The sequence below is a fragment of the Bos grunniens genome, chromosome 2, assembly GCF_055505025.1.
Source record: "Bos grunniens cultivar Pamir isolate PY7600 chromosome 2, Bosgru_T2T1.0, whole genome shotgun sequence".
In the NCBI taxonomy this organism is placed as follows: domain Eukaryota; kingdom Metazoa; phylum Chordata; class Mammalia; order Artiodactyla; family Bovidae; genus Bos; species Bos grunniens.
This window is the reverse complement of record NC_141166.1, coordinates 67,318,983-67,344,113: the sequence shown is the minus strand read 5'-3', so window position 1 is coordinate 67,344,113 and position 25,131 is coordinate 67,318,983. Positions and strand designations below refer to the sequence as shown.

Sequence of the window (25,131 nt, the reverse complement as noted above, 5' to 3'; positions counted from 1 at the left end):
TAAGCACCTGGAAATTATTCATATATTCAAGTTATCACAATTGCTTTATTTCACATGTGATTATCAAAGACAGAAAGAGTTACTCCAAACTACAAAACTCACTGAAAACTAGCCAAATCCATTCACCATGGGCTAAAAGAGGGTTTGATCAGGCATATGACACAGAAGAGAAAAAAGATAAATATTTTTGATATCAGATCTTAAGAGCTTCCTCATTATAAGTGATATATATTTGAGTCTCTCTTGTCAACATATTTTTATGATATAGAAGGAGATATCATCAAATCACATAAATCTGTCCCAGTTTATTTACATTCTTATTTTTTATTAATGTTTTTATTTTTAATTGAAGGATAATTGCTTTATAATATTGTGTTGGTTTCTGCCATACATCAGCATGAATCAGCCACAGGTATACATATGTCCCCTTCCTCCTGAACCTCCTTCCCACCTCGCACCCCATCTCACACCTCTAGGTTTTCACAGAGCACTGGATTTGAGCTTCCTATGTTATACAGAAAATTGACCTTAGGTAACAAGCCCAAGGACTGCAAGGAGAACCAACCAGTCCATCCTAAAGGAGATCAGTCCTGGGTGTTCTTTGGAAGGACTGATGCTAAAGCTGAAACTCCAGTACTTTGTCCACCTCATGCTAAGAGTTGACTCATTGGAAAAGACTCTGATGCTGGGAGGGATTGGGGGCAGGAAGAGAAGGGAACGACAGAGGATGAGATGGCTGGATGGCATCACCAACTTGATGAACATGAGTTGGGGTGAACTCCGGGAGTTGGTGATGGACAGGGAGGCCTGGCATGCTGCAATTCATGGGGTCGCAGAGTCGGACACAACTGAGCAACTGAACTGAACAAGTCCAAAGAGCAAACAGACAAGATTTAAGCAACAGGATAAAGACTTCCAGAAAGGATGGCTCTGGGGAAAAAAATATAATCCCATGGTAAGAAAATATTCATGATAATTACAATTTTTTAAAATTAAAACAAATAGTAAAGAAAAAAAGATACTAAATTATTTACATGAAAAACAAGACAAGTAAAATAACATCTCTGTCAAGTCATATTTGTATGTGAACAGTGAAGTAAGCATTAACTAATAATTAAGAACTATAGCATGACTATGTCAGGAAGGATTAAGAGGAGATCCTATTTAATATAGGAGAAAACTCCTATCTTTATAAAAAGCCAGGAAAGCCTAAAATTTTTAGACTAAGATATAGCAATATATAGGTTTCTGAGAAACAAGATGCTGTTCACTAGAAGAGAGAGCTTAGCACGTTAAAAGAAGTTGCCACTGGGATTAAGACTGAAGTAGGAGACTTATTTTTATTGCAAATGTCAAGATATTTTTTCTTTTATTATTTACTACTATTATCTTAATAACTTTTTAGTACTTAAGCTTCTGAGAAGGTTAGTAACCAAAGAGAATGAGCCACAGAAGCTTTTAAAGGAAATATTTATCCCATTCTGAACCTTGTTGAAAGTAGTATGATTTAGTACACTGTTTCAGTCACAAAAATCCAAATTCTCAAGACCTCAAGTACAAGTGCAGAACTTGAGCAATTACTGCTATATTTTCTCAGACACTGCTTTAGGAGCAGACTGTGAACTGAAAACTTCAAACTCACAACCATTATGACTTAAGCTAAACTGCACATTTCTGGGTGACTTTGTGACCATAAGTTACCTTAAGAGCTGAAAGCAGTGAATGAAGTCTACAGGTTTAGCCCATATTTTTATTTGTCGGTATGTGTGCATGAATCAATATCTCGTTGTGACTTCTTAAAAAAAAAAAAAATATATATATATATATATAGTTGAATAGGTATAAAGAACTGCAGTGTACTCTGTTGAAAAAAAGAGAGATTGTGTTTCTTTTATTAAGAACCTTCATGTTGAAAGAAAAAAGAAGTTTGTTACAGAAAAACCCTGTTCCCTAGGGAAAACAGGGATTTTTATTATTTCAGAATGATGAGCCTGTCAGTCTGTAAGTCATGAGTTAGAAGCAGCATCTGAAGCTGTGATTAATCAGCTCACTATTTAGTTGACCCTATGTAGCCTTCACAGTAAGTATAAAGATCTGCAGTGCTAATGATGCTTCAAGTAGCAACAATGGAAGTAGGTTCTTAACAACAAAATTCTTTGAAGCTTTCTAAGTAAATGTGGGGTCTGTGGAGAGGTGATCTAGTAAACAGGACTTTGTGCATTATAGTTCAAATCCTGTGCCTCTCAAAGGCTTCATTCTTCCCCTGCCCAAGGTGTCTGAGCTGTACTGGGAAGAGGCCATGCAAAGAACTAAAGTAGGACTGAGAGCATGTTCATTCATTCCAGTCTTTCCTACTGAGTCCTGATTACATGCCAGGCACCACACTGTGTGCTGGAAGACAAATACAACATGTGCCCTCGACACCCAAAGCTCAGAGTACAAAAAACATATTTTTGATGAGCTCTCTGGCTACTTCCAGCCTGTATAAGGCTTCCTTTACAGACACTACATAGCAAGCCAGAGGAACACATTATTGGCATTGTTGCTATTGTTGTTCAGTTGATAAGTTGTGTCTGATTCTTTGAGACCCCATGGAATGCAGCACACTAGGCTTCCCAGTCCTTCACTATCTCCCGGAGCTTGCTCAAACTCAAGTCCATTGAGTCGGTGATTCCATCCAACCATTTCATCCTCTGTTGCCTACTTCTCCTCTTGCCCTCAATCTTTCCCAGCATCAGGGTCTTTTCCAATGAGTCAACTCTTCACATCATGTGTCCAAAGCATTGGAGCTTCAGCTTCAACATCAGTCCTTCTAATGAATATTCAAGGTTGATTTCCTTTGGGATCAACTGGTTTGATCTCCTTGCAGTCCAAGGGACTCTCAAGAGTCTTCTCCAGCATCAGTTCTTCAGTGCTCAGCCTTGTTTATGGACCAACTCACTATGTATTATTGGCATTATACAACGTTTATTGATAGGACTGTTCCAAGCATTTGATGTGTACTTATTCATTTCATTCTCTCAACAGCCATGCTGCTGCTGCTGCTGCTAAGTTGCTTCAGTCGTGTCCAATTCTGTGCGACCCCATAGACAGCAGCCCACCAGGCTCCCCTGTCCCTGGGATTCTCCAGGCAAGAATACTGGAGTGAGTAGCCATTTCCTTCTCCAATGCATGAAAGTGAAAAGTCAAAGTGAAGTTGCTCAGTCGTGTCCAACTCTTAGCGACCCCATGGACTGCAGCCTACCAGGCTCCTCCATCCATGGGATTTTCCAGGCAAGAGTACTGGAGTGGGGTGCCACTGCCTTCTCTGCAACAGCCATGCTAGGTAGTTACTAACATCATCTTCATTTTACAGATAAGGAAACAAAACACAAAAATATAAGTATCTGACCCCAAGTTTACACAGCCTGACCCTATGACTTTGTAAGTATTGGGGATACCAGTTGATTAGCCTTCTCACACAGACATAAGGCAAACCAGGTAAAAAGGTGGAGGAGAATTAAGAGACATTCTTATTTCATAGCTACAGTGAATTTCCCCAAGAAAAGGGGAGAATCAACACCAACATAGCTGCCTAGATTGGCACTGAGCTAACACAGTATGCTCATGCAAGCCTTCCTTTGTCCACACCTGTCCTGTCACCTTAGGAAGTCACATGCTTGTGAATTCGTAGCCAACTACTTGCAAAAATGAGCCCATGAGAGTGTAGCACTAAGTGTAAGACGTGGTCATCTCAAGTTGAGCAGAGATTTAAAGAAAGAGGGGCAGAGGGGAGGGGAGGTGGGGAAAAGCAAGAGAAAATGACTAACCATGTATACTGTTCTAGCACCTTCAGCTCCATTGCACCTGGAGACGTCTACTGCATGGGACAATGAGCCATGCACGTGGCAGGAAGATACACGCAGCTGCCCCCTAAGAGTCAACTAGAACACACAGGTGTGTCACAGAAGGACCAGCAATGCCTACAGGAATGTCCTAGAAAGTTCTTTGTCCATGGAAACTTCTGGGGCAGTTTGCCACCCTCTGTTCAGGCCATGTGGTAGAGAGCTCAGTAAGGGACAGTGACTGGAAAAATAGGTCGAGTAACCTCCCCATTGTCAATATGTGATTGTTTGCCTAAGAAGAAAGTACTTTCAACCAACGACAGTAACAAAAAGAACCAGACTTCTCTGGCCTGGTTCAGTGATAAAGAATCCGCCTGTCATTGTAGGAGACATGGGTTGGATCCTGGATCCAGAAAGATCCCACATGCCCTGGAGCAGCTGAGCCCATGTGCCACAATTATTGCCTGTGCTCTAGAGCCCGTGTTCCACGACAAGAGAAACCACCATAATGAGAATCCCATGCACCGAAATGAGACAGCAGCTCCCACTCACTACAGCTAGGGAGGAGCCCACACATACGAAGACCCAAAACTGAATAAATAAATAAAATGATTGTTTTTAAAGGAGAAGAACCAATTTGCCATGGAAAATCTAGAAAGCAAATGGCTCTGCATTTTTTCCTCCCCCTTCTCACTGACCCACCCATGGAACAAGCACAAGAAGAGGGAAGAAGAAAAGTAGCAGACAGCTGCCTCGCTTCTCCCCTTAGATCTTTGGAGAGGAACACCTAGACTGCCCTAGAGGGAGAAGGGACATTTGAACTGAATAAGAGGTTGACATACTCAATAGGTAGATTTTTTTTTTTAATAAGTAAAGATGAAAAGTTAGAGAATCAAGCTGAACTATGTCTAAGGAAACCTCACAAAACAGCAGATACAAGGATCTGACAGGACAGGATAAGAGTTTAAAAAGTCAAAGTGTAAAATGTTTGCACCTCAGTGAGCCTGAGATCCTCAGTCAAACCAGTTTATGCTCATGCTCAGTCACTCAGTCGTGTCTGACTCTTCGTGACCCCACTGACTGTAGCCTGCCAGGCTCCTCTGGCCTTGGGATTTTCCAGGCAAGAAAACTGGAGCGGGTTGCCATTCCTCCTCCTGGGGAATCTTCCTGACCCAGGGATCAAACTGATGTCTTCTGTGTCTCCTGTATTGACAGGTGGATTCTTTACCACTGAATCACCTGGGAAGCCCATTAAACTAATAATAGTCTGAAAAAAATATTCAATTAATATGAAAATAATCTCAAGATATATCTTAAACTATGAAGTCCAAAATATGAGACATTTTTGTATTATCCTAGGCTGAATAATTCAAGTTTGAGGCTAATTCAATGGCTAATTATAAATGATCTACTACTATCAATGAATACTTGATGTGAAACATGAAGTTTATTTTAAAAATTAATAAATAGCGAGTATAAAATATACCATGTGTACTGGACAGAGATAAGCAATTAATGCCTATAAGACAGATGAGATTAGCACTAAATATCAAAATTCTAAAGAAATAACTGATTTTCACTTGGATTTGTGCCTGAATCCTGAGCCAGATTGGCCACTGAGCCATCATCAGTATTTGGTATTTCTCAGCTCATATGTTTCATAGAGTGATTAAGAAATAACTTTTAAAGGGTGCTGCTGCTGCTGCTAAGTCGCTTCAGTCGTGTCGGACTCTGTGCGACCCCATAGATGGCAGCCCACCAGGCTCCTCTGTCCCTGGGATTCTCCAGGCAAGAACACTGGAGTGGGTTGCCATTTCCTTCTCCAGTACGTGAAAGTGAAAAGTGAAAGTGAAGTCGCTCAGTTGTGTCCGACTCCTAGCGACCCCATGGACTGCAGCCTACCAGGCTCCTCCATCCATGGGATTTTCCAGGCAAGAGTACTGGAGTGGGGTGCCATTGCCTTCTCTGTGAATAGACTGATAAGTCATCCCAAGGAAATGTACCTTCTTGTTTCTTTTCTGCCTCAAAAAAATATTTTAACCTGAAGTACAGGCTAAGATCGGGTTTTCCTGGTGGCTCAGGAGTAAAGAGTTCGCCTACAATGCAGGAAACGCAGGAGAAGCCGTGGTTTGATCCCTGGGTCGGGAAGATCCCAGGAGAAGGAAATAGCAAGTCACTTCAGTATTCTTGCCTGAGAAATCCCATGGACAGAGGAGCCTGGTGGAGCTACAGTGGTTGCTAAAGAGCTGGACACTGGACTTAGCGACTAAACAACAACACACAGGCTAAGGTCAGGCCTCCCAGGACAGTATATGGAGATCCCACCAATGTTGGGCCTAATTCTCCTTTCCTGATACGGGGGCCACTTGGCCCCTATGTTTTAGTGGAATTGTGTTCTTTGTATAAAACCAGAAAATGTGGTCCCCATGTCAGAGTAACTACAGGGCCCAAGCGTTGAAACAGAAGACCCCATATGATGCACCAAAGATCCCATGTGTTGTGACTAAGACCCAACACAGACAAATAAATAAATAATTTTTAAAAGAAGAATACATTTCTTCTTTTAAATTTCTCATCAATCAGCATGCCTAGTGTTTGTGTCAGAGGGGACCCAGCTGCACCTTCTTCCAAGAGAAAAGCTGTCACAGTTCCCCTGAGCCTCTATATAGAAAGCTGATACCCCAACATTGCTTCCAGCTCTGGCATTCTATGAATCTTTCCAGACACAATAACTCTGCCTCGTCCATCCCAGATCGGGCCCCCAGAGCCCCGTCTGGAAAACAAGTCAGATGTTCTGGCAAAAAGGATGAGTGAGTCTGTGCACAATTTCACATAAACCCAAGTGAGGAAAACTTCGGAAGTTTGCAGCAGACTGTTCTCCATAATAGGCTGAAGAATCAAGCCAGCTACTCATAAATTTCATATTTTTAGTATAATGTTCAATTAAGGTGTATGAAGATACACTCCTTCAGGTTTTCAATAACTATAACTCTAAAAATGGATAAGCAGCATCGGTTTTCAATGTGGCACTTCAAGAGAATATCATTTCCATAATCATAACCCTCCACCTAGGGCAAATGCATCCTCTTTCCTTTGATGAAGAAAGGTGACCCAGTTAGAGATGTTCTTCCCAATCAGTCACATGAATGTAGTTAGAATTTCAACTCACATTTCCAGTATAAAATACAGAAATCCTTCCACCAGATGCTTTGATGGGTGCAGTTTAATTAAACTTACTCAAAAACAATAACATGAATATGTGAGGGATTCATTTCCCTTGCCTCTCATGTTCTCACCTTAGTAGAAATGCCAGTCCTCAGCTCTAGGTCTTCCCCACAGTTTTTGGTCTTAACTTGTTGTCCCTATTCCTACTGAACTCGCTTTTAATTCTGCTCCATGTGCATGAATAATAGCTGATTATGTCCTTCAGTTTCTAGGGGTATTATAAGTATTACCTCAAGATGTATTGGAGGTATTTTATATAAACTAAATAGGGCTTCCCTGGTGGCTCAGTGGTAAAGACTCCACCTGCCAATGCAGAAGATGCAAGAGACTCAGGTTTGATCCCTGGGTTGGGAAGGTCCCCTGGAGGAGGAAATGGCAACCCACTCCAGTGTTCTTGCCTGGAAAATTCCATGGACAGAGGAACCAGGTGGGCTACAATCCATGCAGTTCCAAAGAGTTAGACATGACTGAGCACACACACAAACACACGTATTGTATTACATGTCATTTCAATATATTTATACATTATAAATTGTTATATATTTATAGACATATGATACTGTTAGAGACTAATTTATTACTCCCATAATAGCTTACCACCCCCACTGTACCCTCAATGAACACCCTCTATAGGTATCACCTTCTATAGGTAACGGCTCTCTTTTTGATAATATTAACCAGTAAATCTCAACAGTTTTATCCTCCAAATTTACCCTTGATTCTTACTTTTCTTTCCATTTTCCCTGTCATTAATTTATCTAAATAATTTAAATCAATTCACTGAGTGCCTACTATGTACAAGGCAAGAGTTCTGGAACCCCAAGACAGTATTTCTGTCTTTAAGTGGCTCACAGTGTACTAGAAAGAAAGATAGTGAAGAGAACACAGTACATTCAGGGTGAAGGAAGTACCAGCAGAAACACAACACACATGCAATCTCCAGGAGGGAGTCAGCAGCCCTGCCCCCGAGGTTTGGGGGAGCTCCGCAAAGGGGGCCGCATTGAAGCTGAGTCTTGAAGGATGACAAGAAGGAAGCTGATGGGTGGGCAAAACGAAGCAGAGGCAGGGAAGGAGGGACGGGTGTGCCAGGCAACAGAGATCACATCAGGGCATGAAACAAGCACTGTGAAATCCCATCACTTCATTCCTGGATAGCAAAACAGCTACAAGCTAATAATCCGACTGCCAACGCAGAGGACACAGGTTAGATCCCTGGTCTGGGAAGGTCCTACACGCTGAGGGGCAATTAAGCCCATACGCCACAACTACTGAGCCTGCACCCTAGAGCCTTTGCTCCACAACAAGAGAAGCCACTGCAATGAAAAGCCTGCACACCGAAACTAGAGAAAGCAACTAAACAAAGACCAGGCACAGCCAAAAATAGATAAATAAATATTCTTTAAAAATTCTCTCCCTTATCCAATTCCTCCTGACCATTACTGACCACAACAAAACAAAACAAAAACAAAATCCTCCAAAAGCATAACTTTGGTCACCTCCCCCCACACACACCTTTCCCAAGAGTCTATATTGTAATAAATTATGCTTTAAATCTCTTATTTAAGGACCTTAATGGTCTATACCCATATTTCCTTATCTTCCCTATAACTTACTCAACTGCTCTTAAAAATTTCTAATGACTCCACCTACTCCCTTGCTGATAGGAGGTTTAAGTTTAACCACACCTCACACATCCATTACATTATTCCACAACCAAACCTATAGACACTTAGGGCCAAGTGTTACTGTCCCTCTTTTACCTGCTCCATTTGCCAAAACCACTGGGCAATTGACATCACAGGCTAAGAATTTTATACAGCAAAAACATTTGCCTCATTGAGTCTGTCTTCTCCATCTGCCCATAGGTACCCAAGTGTCAATCCATCCCTACCTTCTCTCATTCAAAAGATATCTGTGGGCCATCTATTATATGTTGTCAGTGTTGTTTAGTCTCTCAGTCATGTCCGACTCTTTTGCGACTCCGTGGACTGTAGCCCACAAGTCTCCTTTGTCCATGGGATTTCCCAGGCAAGCATTCTGGAGTGAGTTGCCATTTCTTCCCCCAAGGGATCTTTCTGGATCAGAGATCAAACCCTTGTCTCCTGCATTGGCAAGTGGATTCTTTACCACTGAGCCACCTGGGAAGCCCCTCCATTACATGTACTTCTTAAGCTGAATGTTCCTACTAAACCCATTTTCCCTTTCCCCTTTCTCCTCTCCACCACTGCCCTCCAAGCTTTCTTTCTCTTCCTGCATTCTATGCTGCACATCTCAAGCTGGAAGTTTCAGAAGCATCTTCTCTGCTCTTCCCTTGCTCTTAACTGCCTCATCCAGCTGGTCACCCAGTTATGTTCATTCTTTCTCAGAAAGTATATTCAAACTCCCCTTGTTCCAATCCATGACCTTCACAACATCGCTACTGAACCATTGCAACAGCCACCATGGATCATCTTGCCTCTATTCTCTCCACTGTGTCAGAGAGGTATTCTTGAAGCAGGGTGTCAAACATTTATTGTGGGCCTCCCTAATTCCAGGTACTGTGCTGGTTTTGGAAGTCCAAATGAGAAGGAAGACATCTCTGACTTTCACCAAAAGTGTGGGAGTTTTGGCTAATTTAACTTTATATTACCAAACACCTAGCCAATTACCTGTCATTTAATCATTGATGAATAGATACTAGTTGGAAAGAATTAGTGAATACATGAAAAGTTCTAAGTGTACACAATCTCTAAAGATGAATGAAATAACATTCCTGTCTTCAAGAAAGGAAAATTAGCTGTGAAGCAAAGATCCAAACAATAGGTGCAACACAGGTAGGTATCTGATAAATTGCTTAAAACCAGTCGGTGAAGAGTCAGACTTCTCACAGTTTTCACTGCAGTAAAACAGATGGTTGGAGGTAGCAGTTGCTTCTCTAAACTCACCCTCTGAAAGTGGTCCATTTTCTAAATATTTTAGGAAAATTCGTTGACCTGGTGGCTGTTGAAATTATTATGAAAAAAAAAATTATCACATAAATCGCAACACACCCCTGGGAAAGATGGGGTAAGTGAGCATGGCGAAAAGGGAAATCTTAGGTTGCACTCCTGTAAAATAAAGAACCAGTAAAAATGACATGTTGGGAAATAAGATGTAGAATTTACCAGCTCTGGCTGGTAGCCACTACACTCATTTACTCACATGGATTAGTTAGAAAATGGCAAAAATCCTGGGACAGAAAACAGACAGTAATGGAAAAACTGGTGAAATCTGAATAAACCTATAATTTAATTAATAGTAATTTACCAATGTTAATGTCTTAATTTTGACAAACGTCTTAAAGCTACATAAGCTGTTAACATAAGGAAAGCTAGTTGGCTCATACTATCATTGCAACATTTTTGTAGATCTAAAGTCATGCTGGGACTTCCCTGGACGTCCAGTGGTTGACTCTGGGCTTGCATTGCAGGGAGCACTGATTCAATCCCTGGTTGGGGAACTAGGATTCCACATGCCACTCAGTGTGGCCAAACAAAAACAAACAGAAAAATTCATGACAAATAAAAAGGGTCTTAAAGTAAATCCCAATTCTGAACTCTTATTTCCACTAGGTACTGGATAAGCAAGGATGAGTCTACGATTCAATCACCAATGAACAGACTGGATCAGTGGTCAGACTGGAAGGCTCAGGAGGCAGATAGTCAAAGGAAACTGTCTTTTTGAAGTTCTCACTTCCTTCACACCCACACCACCAATCCCTACTCAAGCCTCGCTCCCCAAGCCTAGCCCCAGGGCTGGACTCCACTCTACTCCACTGCTCTTCTGATCCTGTACAGTTATTAATGAAATATTAAGACCGTCTTTGCCAGCCTTTTCTCTGACCTCAGATCTTTGCATGACTGACTTTGGCTCCACAAAAATACCTCCCACCCTGAGCAGCAAACTGCCCTGGCTCCCCACCCATCTCTCACTATTATATTACATCATCTTGTGTTAATGTCTCTCCAGCATTTAGCTGCCTGTAAAGTTATCCTGTTCGTTCACTTATTTGCCTGATTAACATCTGTCTCCCCTCTCTAGGCAGTAAGCTCCCTAAAAACAAGGACATTGCCTGTCTTATTCACTGCTGATTCTCAGGGCCCAAAGCAGTACCTGGCTCAGAGTAGATTTTCTTTTTAATTATTTATCTTTGGCTGTGCTGGGTCTTTGTTGCTACACATGGAGTTTCTCCAGTTGCAGTGAACGGGGCGACTCCCTAGCTGCGGTGCCCAGCTTTCTCATTGCAGTGTCTTCTGTTGTTGCAGAGCATGGGCTCCAGCGCTCACAGGCTTCAGTAGTTGTGGCCCAAAGGCTCTAGAGTGTGGGTTCTGTAGTTGTGGTGCACTGCCTTAGTTGCCCAAGGCATGTGGGATCCTCCCAGACCAGGGATTAAAGTCATGTCCCCTGCACTGGCAGGGGAATTCTAAACCACTGGACCACCAGCGAAGCCCTAATTTTTTTTTTTTTTTCAGTAACAAATGAATACTTATTGAGGGAAAGTTTTGTTATATGCTTTATACCCACTCCAGTCCCTAGAACTAGCTATAATAATCATATATATCAATAATCAATAATGACTTGGAGAATTGAATTGTACAATGCTCCCTAAAATGCTCTCTCATTTTCACATCTGTCAGTTCACTGAAGAAGACATTTCTCAAGCACCTGCCATCTGTTTAGGACACTACAGAAATACAGAGAACCAGGGTCAAGCCTTGAAGAAGGCAATAGCAATCCACTCCAGTACTCTTGCCTGGAAAATCCCATAGACAGAGCAGCCTGGTAGACTGCAGTCCATGAGGTCGCTAAGAGTCGGACACGACTGAGCGACTTCACTTTCACTTTTCACTTTCCTGCATTGGAGAAGGAAATGGCAACCCACTCCAGTGTTCTTGCCTGGAGAATCCCAGGGATGGGGGAGCCTGGTGGGGGGCCGTCTCTGTGGTCGCACAGAGTCGGACACAACTGAAGTAACGCAGCAGCAGCAGCAGCAGCAGCAGCAGCAGCAGCAGGATCAAGCCAATTGAAGGACGCAATACCCTGCTTATTTATAGTAATGTAACACTTTCCTATATATTATAGGTGGCTAGCCCCGACCGGTACGCTGAGGAAGCTGAAGTTGAACGGTTCTATGAAGACCTACAAGACCTTTTAGAACTAACACCCCAAAAAGATGTCCTTTTCATTATAGGGGACTGGAATGCAAAAGTAGGAAGTCAAGAAACACCTGAAGTAACAGGCAAATTTGGCCTTGGAGTATGGAATGAAGCAGGGCAAATGCTAATAGAGTTTTGCCAAGAGAATGCACTGGTAATAGCAAACACCCTCTTCCAACAACACAAGAGAAGACTCTACACATGGACATCACCAGATGGTCAACACTGAAATCAGATTGATTATATTCTTTGCAGCCAAAGATGGAGACGCTCTATACAATCAACAAAAACAAGACCAGGAGCTGACTGTGGCTCAGATCATGAACTTCTTATAGCCAAATTCAGACTTAAATTGAAGAAAGTAGGGAAAACCACTAGACCATTAAGATACGACCTAAATCAAATCCCTTATGATTATACAGTGGAAGTGAGAAATAAATTTAAGGGCCTAGATCTGATAGATAGAGTGCCTGATGAAATATGGAATGAGGTTCATGACATTGTACAGGAGACAGGGATCAAGACCATCCCCATGGAAAAGAAATGCAAAATAGCAAAATGGCTGTCTGGAAAGGCCTTACAAATAGCTGTGAAAAGAAGAGAAGCAAAAAGCAAAGGAGAAAAGGAAAGATATAAGCATCTAAATGCAGAGTTCCAAAGAATAGCAAGAAAAAGATAAGAAAGCCTTCCTCAGCAATCAATGCAAAGAGAGGAAAACAACAGAATGGGAAAGACTAGAAATCGCTCCAAGAAAATTAGAGACACCAAGGGAATATTTCATGCAAAGATGGGCTCGATAAAGGACAGAAAAGGTATGGATCTAACAGAAGTAGAAGATATTATGAAGAGGTGGCAAGAATACACAGAAGAACTGTACAAAAAAGACCTTTATGACCAAGATAATCACGATGGTGTGATCACTGACCTAGAGCCAGACATCCTGGAATGTGAAGTCAAGTGGGCCTTAGGAAGCATCACTACAAACAAAGCTAGTGGAGGTGATGGAATTCCAGTTGAGCTATTCCAAATCCTGAAAGATGATGCTGGGAAAGTGCTGCACTCAATATGCCAGCAAATTTGGAAAACTCAGCAGTGGCCCCAGGACTGGAAAAGGTCAGGTTTCATTCCAATCCCAACGAAAGGCAATGCCAAAGAATGCTCAAACTACCACACAATTGCACTCATCTCACATGCTAGTAAAGTAATGCTCAAAATTCTCCAAGCCAGGCTTCAGCAATACGTGAACCATGAACTTCCAGATGTTCAAGCTGGTTTTAGAAAAGGCAGAGGAACCAGAGATCAAATTGCCAACATCTGCTGGATCATGGAAAAAGCAAGAGAGTTCCAGAAAAGCATCTATTTCTGCTTTCTTGACTATGCCAAAGCCTTTGACTGTGTGGATCACAATAAACTGTGGAAAATTCTGAAAGAGATGAGAATACCAGACCACCTGACCTGCCTCTTGAGAAACCTGTATGCGGGTCAGGAAGCAACAGTTAGAACTGGACATGGAAAAACAGACTGGTTCCAAATAGAAAAAGGAGTATGTCAAGGCTGTATATTGTCACCCTGCTTATTTAACTTATATGCAGAGTACATCATGAGAAACGCTGGGCTGGAAGAAGCACAAACTGGAATCAAGATTGCCGGGAGAAATATCAATAACTTCAGATATGCAGATGACACCACCCTTATGGCAGAAAGTGCTAAAAAGCCTCTTGATGAAAGTGAAAGAGGAGAGTGAAAAAGTTGACTTAAAGCTCAACACTCAGAAAATGAAGATCATGGCATCTGGTCCCATCACTTGATGGGAAATAGATGGGGAAACAGTGGAAACAGTGTCAGACTTTATTTTTTGGGCTCCAAAATCACTGCAGATGGTGACTTCAGCCATGAAATTAAAAGACGCTTATTCCTTGGAAGGAAAGTTATGACCAACCTAGACAGCATATTTTAAAGCACAGACATTACTTTGTCAATAAACGTCCTTCTAGTCAAGGTTTTTCCTGTGGTCATGTACGGATGTGAGAGTTGGACTGTGAAGAAAACTGAGAACTGAAGAATTGATGCTTTTGAACTGTGGTGTTGGAAAAGATTCTTGAAAGTCCCTTGGACTGCAAGGAGATCCAACCAGTCCATCCTAAAGGAGATTAGTTCTGGGTGTTCTTTGGAAGGAGTGATGCTGAAGCTGAAAACTCCAATACTTTGGCCACCTCATGCGAAGAATTGACCCAGTGGAAAAGACTCTGATGCTGGGAGGGACTGGGGGCAGGAGGAGAAGGGGATGACAGAGGATGAGATGGCTGGATGGCATCACCAACTTGATGGACATGAGTTTGGGTAAACTCCAGGAGTTGGTGATGGACAGGGAGGCCTGGCGTCCTGAGAGTCATGGGGTCGCAAAGAGTCGGACACAACTGAGCGACTGAACTGAACTCACTGAACCTTACAAAGAATAGCATCTAAAATTTTCTAGAAATTTATTTCAAGCCTCCAAATGCAGTGATTAGAGAGTGAGTCAGTTATTTTGGATTAAATTCTAAGGGGTTTGTGAAATAGACTGATTTCTTTTCTCAGTGAAGTGAGCTTGTTTTTATTTGAATCAGAAGAAATTTTGTACACACAAATCTGCTTTTTATTTTACAAACATTTGTCTAAGGCTTAAGGATCTCAAATGAAATCGAAAGAACAGTAGGGGGAAGGCACGATCCACATTATATTTAAATATTTTTAGAAGGCAAATAAAAGACAGCATCTCTAGTCCCTGTTCTTCCTGCCTGTAGCCCAATGCATGTGCACAGTGAGCATTAAATGAACAAATTAAGTCTATTCCCAACCCCATTCCCAGACCTGTCACGTGCTTCCCTTCTCACTGTGCAGTTTATCACAGCTGTTTTGCACGCAAGATATGTAAGCTCCACAGAGGCAAGCCACATCAATCTTATCCACAGTTCTACTCCCAGAGCTTAGCACTCATCAATCACATATTCCTGGCACAAATATGCTCAGAAAATAATTGCAAAATAAGTTAACTGAGAAGTGAATATGTTCTGGGGAGAAAGATACCCGAGATGAGGAACACAGGCAAAAAGTTTTAATGACTTAAAAATATATACTAAATAGATACTAAGATAGGCTCTAGCAGTGAGGGACCAAAGAATTTTCAGAGATATATGTTTTTAATTGCCACCTCCCCAAATCTCACAGATTGTTTTCTGAAGTCCAATTCAGTGATGCTCATTTGTTTAAAAGACCTGTCTTGGAAATTCACTCTATTAAAACATCCACCTCTAATTTTAAAGGTTGATGTAAGGTTATCATCTCTCATCCTTTCATTATAATCTAGAAAAAATGGCATCAGTAGCCTTATATGTGACTACTGAAAGGTTGTCAATCCCTGAAATTGAGCATTCCCATGCACTTTAAGGGAAGATGAAATCTGTATTAATTGTTGCATCAACTAATGAGTGAAGGATTTGAAAATCCCTCAAGTGATTTTCAAAGTCACAGACCCAATACTCAGGTGTGTAGTCATGTGTGTGTGTGTGTGTGTGTGTGTGTGTATAGACAGAAACAGATATATACGTGTATAGATTCTGTGCTCTTCTATGCGATGGTCAGATTCAACCACAAGAGAAGGCACAGGAGAGGGTCAAGTAAACTTTATTGTACTCATTGGTACTAGAATCAGGAGGTATGCCATACCATGCAAGGCCACGTGGGAAAGCACCAGCACCCCACACAGGCAGAAGCAGCAGGACCAAAGTGGGAGCATAGGCCACAGTCTTTACTGGTTGCTCTTCAGGAAAAGCATGGCAAGGCAAAATAAGCAGTTTGCAGTTGACTAGTTTGGATAATTTAATTGGATGTAAGCTGTAGCAGGGGCTTCCCAGCTGGCTCAACAGTAAAGAATCTGCCTGCAATGCAGGAGACATGAGTTCAATCCCAAGGTCGGGAAGATCCCCTGGAGAAGAAAATGGCAACCTACTTCAGTATTCTTGCCTGGAGAAATCCCATGGACAGAGGAGCCTGAAAGGACTGAAGTCCATGGGGTTGCAAAGAGTCAGACACAACTGAGTGACTGAGCATCAGTTCAGTTCAGTTCAGTTCAGATCATTCGCTCAGTCGTGTCCTTGCGACCCCATGAATCGCAGCACGCCAGGCCTCCCTATCCATCACCAACACCCAAAGTTCACTGAGACTCATGTCCATCCAGTCAGTGATGCCATCCAGCCATCTCATCCTCAGTCATCCCCTTCTCCTCCTGCCCCCAATCCCTCCCAGCATCAGAGTCTTTTCCAATGAGTCAACTCTGCATGAGGTGGCCAAAGTACTGGAGTTTCAGCTTTAGCATCATTCCTTCCAAAGAACACCCAGGGCTGATCTCCTTTAGAATGGACTGGTTGGATCTCCTTGCAGTCCAAGGGACTCTCAAAAGTCTTCTCCAACACCACAGTTCAAAAGCATCAATTCTTCTGTGTTCAGCCTTCTTCACAATCCAACTCTCACATCCATACATGACCACAGGAAAAACCATAGCCTTGACTAGATGGACCTTTGTTGGCAAAGTAATGTCTCTGCTTTTGAATATGCTATCTAGGTTGGTCATAACTTTCCTTCCAAGGAATAAGAGTCTTTCAATTGCATGGCTGCAATCACCATCTGCAGTGATTTTGGAGCCCAAGAAAATAAAGTCTGACACTGTTCCCACTGTTTCCCCATCTATTTCCCATGAAGTGATGGGACTGGATGCCATGATCTTCGTTTTCTGAATGTTGAGCCAACTTTTTCACTCTCCACTTTCACTTTCATCAAGAGGCTTTTTAGTTCCTCTTCACTTTCTGCCATAAGGGTGGTGTCATCTGCATATCTGAGGTTATTGATATTTCTCCCAGCAATCTTGATTCCAGCTTGTGCTTCTTCCAGCCCAGCATTTCTCATGATGTACTCTGCATATAAGTTAAATAAGCAGAGTGACAATATACAGCCTTGACGTACTCCTTTTCCTATTTGGAACCAGTCTATTTTTCCATGTCCAGTTCTAACTGTTGCTTCCTGACCTGCATACAGATTTCTCAAGAGGCAGGTCACACAATCTATAGGAGTGGCCCCTAGTTTCTTGGTGCCTGGCTCTGGGATGATTAAGGTAGAGAAATATCACCTCCAGGGGTACACAAGCCAGATGGAAGAAGTAGAGCTCTGCATTAGTTAGTTTGCGTTTTATAGGCATGCTCTTGGCTAAGTCATTTGCTATATCTCTAAAAATTGGCTAGTCCCCAAAGGAGCAATCTGTCCAGTCAGAAAATGTTTTTTAATATGTCAAAACTTCATAATATACAAAAAATTAAATATAAACAATATAATATATATATGAATATATTTAAACTGATATACATCTATTTAAACTGCCATATGTAGGGTAAGGGAGTCAGAGAAGGTGAGGTTCAGAAAAACAAGACTGGCATTTTATAGGAACAGATCACCTTTAATGAGGCCAGAAGGGGTAGCAGTCAGATTAGTGAGCTGCTGCACTAACCCAAGAAAAAAGTATATATAGGTATATATGTGGAAGTCTACTGTCTTAAGGGGGCCCATTCTTCTCCAAGGTTGTTCGGATTAGTTCTCTCTTAAACAACTGGGGCAAGGAATTCTGGAGATCCGCTAGAGGCTGAGACTGGCTGGGAGCTGGATGTAATCAACTTTAATGTCCATTTTTTTCTTCGGGTGAGAGAGTTTTTTGTTTTGCATAGAGTGGTGGGGAGGACACGGAGGGGAGTTTTAACTCCAGGCTGTTTTGAGCCTTGCAACTTTCCTTCATTCCAGACCCTAAGGAATATTTTAAAAAGAGAAAGAGAAGTGGGCGTCATAAATATTCAGGGCTTGTTCATGCTGATAAATGAGGGTCAGGGGTTTGTGGTCTGGGAGGAAGGAAGTCTAAGGCCCATAGTGTTGATCTTCTATTCTAGCCATCAGGGTCTCCAGCAAAAGAACAGTCTTGACTTGGTCTCAGGAAATGGCTCATATTCGGTCTTGGAGGAATCCCTGGAAAAGATTAAACAAACAAGGCCCAAAGGTGAGTAGGAGGATGATAAAAATGAATGGCCCTAGAAGGGGTAAAAGTTATAAAAAGTTCCTTGTAGCCACAGGGTGGAGATGTAATCTTTAACATGTCCGAACATGGATCCTTGAGGACTCGAGACCCAGATAATCTGCCAGAAGTTGTTCCAGGAATAATTGCAGCTGTGAGACCTATTGGCTCATCCATCACCATTTGGGGCCGGTGGAAGCTGTGAGAACTTTGGAGTTGTAGGGCTTGTGTGAGAAACTTGCTAAGTATTAGTCTGGCAACAATTTTCATAATTGGGGCTGCATAACCTTTTTTAACCAAGTGATGTGTACCCAAGGGGTGATTTCTTTTAATTTTGCAGCAGTAGGGGTCAGCAAAATTACCACATAGGGGCCTTGCCATTTTGGCGTTAGATCTGAGTGGGACTGCGTTGTCATATAGACCTTGTCTCCTATTTGAAGGGATGGGTATGGAAGATTGGAATGTGGTCGAGGGAGTAGGTCATCCATATGTTGACAAAGGGCATCTTGTGTCTGGGCAAGTAAAGGAAAAGGAAGGTAGCGTGGCAGTTGGGGACCATCCTGGGAGGGAAGGAGGCCTAATGGTACTATGGGCCTCCCATACCTGGCCTGGAATGGACTGATACTTAAGGGTTGTTTTTTTGTTTTGTTTTGTTTTGTAAGGCCTGGACCTTTAAGAGGGCTAAAAGGAGGAGTTTAGTCCAGTCTTGATGAAGTTCAATTGTTAATTTGGTCAGAGTTTCTTTTAGGACTCAGTTGGCTCTCTCAACCTTACCAGAAGACTGGGGATGATAAGGAATGTGAAACCTCCAAGGAACTTGAAGGGCTCGTGCAATATTTGGGGTGATTTGGGATATGAACTTGGGCCTGTTGTCAGACTGGAGGGAGGAAGGCATTCCAAACCTGGGGAGGATTTCAGTAAGAATAAGGCAAGCCACAGTAGAGGCTCGTTTGTTGGTAGTCGGGAAAGCTTCGATCCATCCAGAATATGTACCTACGAAGACTAGGAGAAATTTAACCCTTTTTACGGGTGGCATGTGGGTGAAATCTACCTGCCAGTCTTGTAGGAAGATGTCCACGAATTTGGTGGGTGGGGAAAGGAGGTGGGTGAATGTTAGCATTAGGATTTGTCCTCTGACAAATGGTACAAGTTTGGGTCAGATTATTTAAATAAGTCACATCGTCCTTAGTCAGTTCAATAAAGTTCTGAAGGAAAGCCTTAAGTACTTTTGCAGAGGGGTTGAAAAGGGAATGCAAATATGAAAGTAATGTGCGGACATTAGGCTCTTCAATTTGGGCTATAGTAAAGACAGGACTAACAGAGGTGGCCTGCTGCTTTGCTTTGTGATCTGCTATATTGTTATAAAAGGAGATAGGACCATGTCACTGATGTCCCTGGCAATGTATTACAGCAGCTTGTTTTGGGAGCTGAGCCTCATGGAGGAGTTCAGAAATAAAAGTAGCATTGAGAATAGGTGTGCCCTTCTGAGTCAGGAATCCCCTCTCCCTCCAGATTATAATGTTAGAATGTAATATGTTATAGACATACTTGGAGTCAGTGTGAATGTTTACACTGTAAATGTAAATGTTTACAGTGTAAACGTTTACACAAGGTGGCCATCCAAGCATGACAAGATCGAGTTGTTTAGATAAGTAAGCTAGAGGGCCCCATATGTCCCCCCTTTTTTGGCACAGAATCCCTAAGGCATGTCCTTGTTGAGAATGTACAAAAAGGAAAAAAGGCTTGGCATAATCAGGTAAGTAAAGAGAAGGGGCCTGTAGTAAATGTTTGATGAGAGTTTGTATTGGGGTGTGGAGAGAGGCGGGGGCCAACAAGGGTTCATCTAAGTTTCCTTGAGTAGCTTGGTAGAGAGGTTTTGCGTGGAGGGCAAAATTTGGGACCCATATTCGGAAGAAGTTTAATAGACCTAATAAAGCAGTTCCCTCTTGCTTTGGGCCCTGGGGGTCTGTGTCAAGGCTCGAAGTCTCTGCTGGAATTATTTTGGATGTGGGAGTGAGACGCAATCCCATGTAATCCATGGGATCCAGTGGTCCAATCCACCACTGACAGTGCTGGAAGCAATTTGTGTTTTGGAGAGCAAGACTCTGTAGCCCCAGTTGTCTAGCGCATTTAATACTGTCGCAGTGTGGACCAGGCAGTTATGGCGAGAGGAACTACATAACAATAAATCATCTACACATTGGAGTGAGGTAGTAGAGCCTAGGTCTAAAGTTTGTAGGTCCAGACTGAAGCAACTTAGCAGTAGTAGCAGTTGAAGGGCTTGACCGAAAAATTGAGGGCTATCTCTGAACCCTTGTGGTAAAACAGTACAAATTAATTGTTGAGATTGATATGTGTCTGTGTCTGTCCAGGTGAAGGCAAATAGGGGCTGTGAAGAGTGGTGTAGAGGTATAGTAAAAAAAGCATCTTTGAGGTCCAATACCATGAAATAGAGTATGTCAGTAGGAATATGTGAGAAAAGGGTATAGGGATTAGTGACCATGGGGTGTATGGATATTATGGCCTCATTGATCTTGTGAAGATCTTGGACTAGATGCCAGGAGTGGGGTCCCTTTTTGACTGCCAGTATAGGGGTATTATGAGGAGAACAGATAGGCCACAAAAGGCTGGCTTTGAGCAGTCGGGAGAGTATTGGTTTAAGTCCTTGTCAGGATTGTGTGGTCAGGGTATATTGAGTTTGGGTTCTTACCTAAGAGGGATTTTTAAGAAACACCTTTATGGGGAATGGTGTCAGGCTACTCCTGAGGATCTATCAGGGGAAGGTCAGGGGGCAGGTTTTGGGAGTGAGGGCTGGCCAAGGGTTCTGGTGTCATTTGGATGCAAAGAATTGATATGGAATCTAAGAATGGGAGGTTTATAGACGTTTGTAGCTTAGCCAGAAGATCGCGTCCCATCAATGCCATTGGGCACTGAGGAACCAGTATAAAAGAATGTATTAGTGTTGCCTTACCACAGGAACAAAGAGTGGAGGGGTTATTTTGGGATAGAAAGAGATGCCTGAGACCCCTTCGATGGCCACTTCTGAAGGTTGGAGAGGGCCCTTAAAGGTTAAAAGTGAAAAGGCCACTCCAGTGTCTGTTAGGAATGAGACTTTGTGTCCGGCCGCCGTGCCAGACCTGAAGCTCCAAGTCTGTCTGTATGGGGCAGACTTGGGGTCTGGAGCTTGGGCTCCATCACTGGAACAATTCAGGCACAGCTGAATCATCCCTCACTTCATCTGAGAAACCATGGTCTAGGGTGCCAGGGCCCCCTTGAGTCTGGTTCCTGGCCCATTATTGTTGGGCCTGGGGTGGACCCTGAGATTTGGTGGGTAGGAAAGTTATGACCAACCTAGATAGCATATTCAAAAGCAGAGACATTACTTTGCCAACAAAGGTTCGTCTAGTCAAGGCTATGGTTTTTCCTGTGGTCATGTATGGATGTGACAGTTGGACTGTGAAGAAGGCTGAGCGGCGAAGAATTGATGCTTTTGAACTGTGGTGTTAGAGAAGACTCTTGTGAGTCCCTTGGACTGCAAGGAGATCCAACCAGTCCATTCTGAAGGAGATCAGCCCTGGGATTTCTTTGGAAGGAATGATGCTAAAGCTGAAACTCCAGTACTTTGGCTGCCTCATGCGAAGAGTTGACTCATTGGAAAAGACTCTGTTGCTGGGAGGGATTGGGGGCAAGAGGAGAAGGGGACGACAGAGGATGAGATGGCTGGATGGCATCACTGACTCGATGGACGTGAGTCTCAGTGAACTCTGGGTGTTGGTGATGGACAGGGAGGCCTGGCATGCTGCGATTCATGGGGTCGCAAAGAGTCGGACACAACTGAGCAACTGATCTGATCTGATCTGATCTGTGTGAGGACAATCCATTTTCCACCCCATTGTTTGCAGGTGGGGCAGGGTTTGGTGGGTGGCTGGAGGTTTGGGCAGGACTTAGCCCAGTGTCCTGTTTGGTTACATCTGAAGCAGGGGCCTGAAGGGTTAGGTCCCATACAGGTGGGCCAAGGTTGATGGGCCAAAGGCGTTGAGTTTTTTTCTTGGATAGCTGCAGCAAATAAAGCATATTTGACCTTTCTTTCTTTTTCGTTTTTAACTTCTTCCTCCGTATTGTTGAAAACTTTAAAGGCTATTTCTAGGAGATCTTGCTGAGGGGTTTCGGGGCCCTTCTCTAACTGGCATAGTTTTTGGCAAATATCAGGGGCTGCCTGGCTTATGAATTAGATGTGTAGGTACAGAAGTCTGGCAGGGGTGGAAATATCTACATTAGGGTATTTTTGGACTGCCTCAGTAAGTCGTGAAAGAAAAAGGGCAAGATTTTCATACTTTTTTTTTTTTTAAATATGGAACGCTTCACGAATTTGCGTGTCATCCTTGCGCAGGGGCCATGCTAATCTTCTCTGTATCGTTCCAATTTTAGTATATGTGCTGCCGAAGCGAGCACCATACTTTTCTTAAAGCACTTCCCTAATCTAATTGTAGTTAACATGAATGTGAGAACTTTTCAGCATTCCTTCTAATAAACAGGTGATCATATGATCATACCGGATGCCAGAATCACCTGCTTGAAATGTCCACCGTGGCTTAGTTAAAGGGACTGCATCATCAGCTACCAGATTAGTCCTACCTTGGTTATGGAGTTGATCAGCATGAGTCAGGGCTGCCTGCCATATCTGTTCCTTTTCATCAGGGGTTAAAGTGGCATTTAGGACGTCATAAAGATCATTCCAGGTTAAATGATATGCTTGTGTAAGGTGGAGGAATCCTTTTCTATATCTAGTAGGATTTTTTGAAAATGATCCCAATTTTTCTTCAATTTGGCTCTTACCAAACATTGAGAAAGGCACATGAACTCATGTAGGGCCCTCTGGTCCCACTACCTCTCTGAGAGGGAACATGTATTTGCTTCAGGTCCTGGCCAATGGAAGGGGGTGGAAATCTCTTCAGGGGTTTTGGAGTCATGGCTTCCCATTTTGGAGGAAGAAGGGCTAGAGGATGGGGTCTGTCTCTGGAAGTTTTTCTCCAGGGCAGTAGGGAGGAGGCTCATCTGCCAGGTCAAAATTGGGGACTCAGGGTTTAGGGGGCCTTTTAGGGGCTTTAGATTTGGATTCTTTTGTAATGGAGGGGGAGAGAGAGAAGAACAGGATTTGATAGGGAGAAGAGTCCTTGCAGAGAGAAGGACGGCTTCTAAGATCCCAGAAGGCTTGAATATAGGGGACCTCTGACCATTTGCCATTCCATTTGAGGAAGTTAGTGAGATCTGATAAAATATTGAAAGTCCTGAACTCAGACCAGAGGTTTTGGTTATCCAGTTTGTATCGAGGCCAAATTTGAGTGCAAAGTGACTCTAGTTTATGAACCTTGAGATTGGTCAAGAGTAGAAGTTTGAGGTTTTGTTTTACACAGGCCAAGGGAGAGTCCCACAGGACAGATTGGCTTGACCCCGTAGCAAATGGCTAGTGACTGTCCGGTCGAGAGAAAAGATCGTCACCTAATCTTTTGACCGGGTAAAGAGAGAGAGAGAGAGACTCTGAAGGAGGGAGAGGCATCCCCCACAAACCTCCCCAGAAGGCCTTTTGGCCAGAGCATTCCTCAGGAACCCAGAAAGGACAATAGTCTATGGCGCCCTACAGTACCATCCAAGCTTACCTGGGCTACTGGGTCAGGAGAGAATTCCTGGTGGATGAAGGGAGGTCGAATGGCAAGAGGCCTCTGTCCTGCAGTTGGTTGGTCTCGTGGAAAAGAAAGTGTAGAGAAGAGGAAGAAAGAGAGAGAGGCCAATATTCTTTGGGTTACGTGGAAAACCAATAAAGCCCTGCACAGAACTTGTACTGCTCACGAAGGCACAGGGCGTCCTCTCAAGGAGGTCTTGAAAGCCCGGGCAGGGAAGTGAGCTCATCAGGCTTCCACACTCCAAAGAGCTGGCTGTGGAGAACGAGAAGGAACCTCAATTGCCCACCCGGGTTTCGGCACCAAAAATGTAGGGTAAGGGAGTCAGAGAAGGCAAGGTTTGAAAAATGGCACTTTACAGGAACAGATCACCTTTAATGAGGCCAGAAGGGGCAGCAGTCAGATTAGTGAGCTGCTGCACTAACCCAAGAAAAGAGTAAGTATATATAGGCATATATGTGGAAATCTACTGTCTTAAGGGGGTCCATTCTTCTCCAAGGTTGTTCGGATTAGTTATCTCTTAAACAGCTGGGGTAAGCAATTCTGGAGATCTGCCAGAGGCTGGGACCGGATGCGAGCTGGGCGTAATCAACTTTAATGTCCATTTTTTTCTTTGGGTGAAAGAGTTCTTTGTTTTGCATAGAATGGTGGGGAGGACTCAGAGGGGGCTGTTTTGAGCTGTGTAACTTTTCTTCACCATATATGTGTGTGTGTGTGTGTGTGTGTATACATATATGTATATATGTGTGTATATATACAACCTGAGAGATATGTGTGTATATATCTGTATGTGTGTGTCAGTTTAAATTTCTGACTCATTCTTTAACCTGCCTAATCGGTAACAACTTAAGCACATTATGGGTTGCCTCTGTTTTCTAGTACAATTCAATATGATTTCTCAATTTACTTACATTCTGTTTGAACTCCCTCCCAAGTTTTCTTCATCTCCCTTCTTCTCTATAATTATGTCTAATCCCTACTAGCTCAGGTCCTGCCACTCCACCAAACAAATTATTCTAGCTTTCATTAACCCTTCCAATTATTGTTCAGTTCAAACTGATTATTGCCAAGAGGAATTTGAGCCCACCAAGACCAATTTTTTTAAAAAAATATGAATTTCTCCATGAACTAGCTCAAATTTT

At 42.9% G+C, this 25,131-nt stretch overlaps 1 non-coding gene across 1 annotated transcript; it reads right to left on the bottom strand.

The window, feature by feature from the left end:
- Positions 1 to 22,656: 22,656 nt before the first annotated feature.
- LOC147378207 (U6 spliceosomal RNA) lies at positions 22,657 to 22,763 on the bottom strand. Its single transcript, XR_015154005.1, has one exon. It is a non-coding gene; the product is annotated as a U6 spliceosomal RNA (small nuclear RNA).
- Positions 22,764 to 25,131: the final 2,368 nt, after the last annotated feature.